General features: G+C 46.4%; 1 long non-coding RNA gene across 1 annotated transcript in view; it reads left to right on the top strand.

Annotated features, from left to right (window-relative positions):
* LOC119281658 overlaps positions 1-863 on the top strand; it is a 1,546-nt gene extending 683 nt beyond the window's left edge. The window contains exons 2-3 of the long non-coding RNA XR_005138500.1: positions 45-89; positions 479-863. This is a non-coding gene — a long non-coding RNA (uncharacterized LOC119281658). The remainder of the gene's footprint in view (positions 1-44; positions 90-478) is intronic.
* The last annotated feature ends 2,412 nt before the right edge of the window (positions 864-3,275 follow it).

The raw sequence follows: 3,275 nt of genomic DNA, 5'->3' as shown, positions 1-3,275 counted from the left end.
TTCCTCCCCTCCTCTAATCCGAAATTTTCTTGTCTCTTTTGCAGGTCACTTGGTGGGTGGATGGATCCCCATCAGCGACCCGATTCAGGGTACGTGCTCTTCACTTGTGATGTAGATCTGGATTAGTAGTCCAATTTTCACGTGAGATAGGTATAATATATGCCATGTTGTTTTGAATTTTTCTTGCCATGTTTGTATGAATTAGTCCGAGATAGGCATGAGTTGTTGATCTGAAAGGGCAGTCTAATGTTCACCTGAGATAGGCATGTGTTGTTGATCTGAATTGGCTGTTTGATTGAATGTACAGTTTCTTGATTGATATGTTGTACAAGTGATGGATGCCTAATTACTTAATTATTATGTACTTCCATAATGTCGGATGAAGCAAATTGGTTTCTTAAATAACTGAAGAGAACAACAAGAGAAAGAGGAAAATGATTATCTTGATATAACTCTACTTTGAATCGGTTCTTTTCAGGATTATCTTGAGGAAGGATTGGCTATTGATGTTGAATGAGAAGAACGGTGCTTGATTGGTGCCTTTTGGATATTATGTATGCTTGTTCGCTGCAATGTACTCCCTCCGTCCGGAAATACTTGTCATCAAAATGAATAAAAGGAGATGTATCTAGATGTATTTTAGTTCTAGATGCATCCCTTTTTATCCATTTTGATGACAAGTATTTTCGGACGGAGGGAGTAGCAGTTAAGAACAAGTGGTCCTAATTCCTGTCTTTACGATGGTTAAAACATTTATTTTGAACTTGGTGTCATCAACTTGATGTAATTGTAACCAGCTGTTGCTACATGTATGGGACTCACTTTTATTGATGTCAAATGCTACTGTTGGTGTTGTTTTGTGATGCTCTTGTGCAAGTGATGCTGCTATAAAAGTGATGTTGTTCCCACAAAAAAGTGATGTTGTACAAGTGCTGCTGCTGCTACGTATGTTAAGTTTTGTCGTATTGTGCTGCTACTACATGTATAAGTGTTGTTGCTGTTTTTAATTTTTTTTACATATAATCATTCACAAATATATTCATTTGTTGTGTACAATTTAGTTTCAATCAATACAACAAAGTACAATGTAGATCCTGTAACAAATGAGCAATTTCAATGCAACTTATGACCATCCAAACAAGCCATGGAATTGAGCCACTCCTCCAAATGCCAAGTGCCAATTACGTGTCATCCAAACACCAGAATTCACATTCAATATCAATATCAATGTCCTGTGTGATTTGGCATTGGCTCAATTCAATGCCAAGCCTCCCAATGTCTACATCCAAACAGAGTGTCAAGTTTGTTCACGAAAACGAGGGTGGATTGAGCAGGAGCTCACCTGGCACGTGAAGTGGTGCCCCATTGGCATCCCAAAGATCGCCGGGGATCAGGGAGGGAGGCAAGGACAGATTATGGCCAGATGATTCTGAATTGTCTTCCCGTCCACGAGAACATGGGATACCCCCTCAAACGGCTCTTACAGATGTAGCGCCGCTGCATTCGTCCGTTTGTCTTCATGCAGCGCAGGGTCCCGATCGAGGCCCCATTTCTGCACGCATCGACATTAGTTAGCTCGCCATCACCTTTGCAAATGTTGCCGGATAACAACACCACAGCATGATTGGCATCAACCACTGCCTTCACATCATGCGACTGTGAGAGAACAGCCGTTGAAACTTGCAGCCGTGTGGGGGAGGCCGTGGATGGCTCAGGCTTGGATGCCCGAATGTTTGTTCCTTTTTCCCAGCATCGTCGCCTTAATAACTAACTGCAAGGGTTAATTTGGGCAGTACGTCCAGATTAAATCAGCTGAAATTTCAAGATAGTTTTGGAGGAAAAGTTTGATGTAATTCGTACATTTTGAACAGGCTCTACGTCCCTCTCGACTACCCGAGAACAGTCGTGCGTTAAATTGGCCAAGCATCTCGACGGTCGTTGGCCCTTCCTACTGCACTGCACCACCTGAATCTAACACGCAAGCGCGTACGGGACGCACAACTCGCGCCCGATTCTTCAGTTGGAGCGGTTCTCGAGTCAACATGGACGTGCATGCACAGGGCGGGTGAACAGTGCACTCTTCCTGAACCGGTCGATCGATCCGTCGGCATATCTTCTTCGTCGTGTGTTACTGTCGCAAGAAGCTTCGGGGTACGGCCCCCGTCGTCAGAAGCGACAGAACTCACAATCGATCCACGGTGATGGGCACACCGCGATCTGTCTCCCGATTTACAGCTCCGACGCGCCGCAGATGGATGGAAACGCTGAGCTTACCGTATGGCCGCTTGCTCCATTAACAGGCATGGCATGCCCTGCGACCCCTGCCGTTATTTTTCTATACGCTTGCTGCGAAGATCGGTCGATCGAGTGAGCTGCCAACTACCAGAAGCATATGACTCACTCCACTGGATCGGGAGATTCAACGGGGCAATGGCAAGCACTGCAGCGCCCAGTGTGTGAAGTTTTTATTGAAGAAGCCGCAGCGCAGATCACAGCAGCAGCTTCCTATCCTACATGCATCTATGCAAGCCTGACAAAAGGGGCTGCAGCTGCAAGCTGCAGCTACACATATCGGGCATTTACTGCGTAGGCTCGCTCTCGGGCCGGGAGGTCTTCGATGGTGCAGTGGCAGTGCCGGTCAGTGATTAGTCAGTGCGAGACTTTAACTTTGAGACATCACATCCGAGAGAACAGAGCAGGAAGAAAGGCATGCACGCAGACACAGTGGTGAAGCACACGCGGAGCTTAATTAACTGGAAGGAGATAGTTTGACAGTAAGACTGGCAGCGGACGAAAGTCTGAAGAGACGGTCGAAAGCCTGAAGCTCCAGCAAGCTTCGTGCTTCGTAGTAGTACCACAGCACTCCCCCGCAAAAGAAAGGAAAATTAGTAACACGGCACTAAAAAGGCTTTGTAAGAGCATCTCCAACTGCCGCGCAAAGCGCCGCGCGCAAAAAACCTGTTTGCCGCGCGCGCTCCGGCTGGTTTAGCGCGGCCGCGAGCGCTAGCTCCAGCAGCCGCGCTATAATGCAGCGCGCGCGCCGCTCCAGCAGCGCGCAAAAATACAGCACACGTGACTCGCCGGGCGCGCGCGACTTAGCTACAAAATGAGTTTGAAATAATTATCAAAATGCAATGAACATGTAAAATTTGTCACAAACATTTTCCAACCAAGTTCATGCTCACAAGTTCATCCAACCAAGTTCGAAATGCAAACTAAAGTTCAAGACATAAATGAAAGACACATCAAACATCTTCCTCGTCTTCGTCCTCATC

The sequence above is a fragment of the Triticum dicoccoides genome, chromosome 3B (assembly GCF_002162155.2).
Source record: "Triticum dicoccoides isolate Atlit2015 ecotype Zavitan chromosome 3B, WEW_v2.0, whole genome shotgun sequence".
NCBI lineage: Eukaryota > Viridiplantae > Streptophyta > Magnoliopsida > Poales > Poaceae > Triticum > Triticum dicoccoides.
Note: the sequence above shows the minus strand (reverse complement) of the source record. Positions and strands in the feature narration are given on the sequence as shown.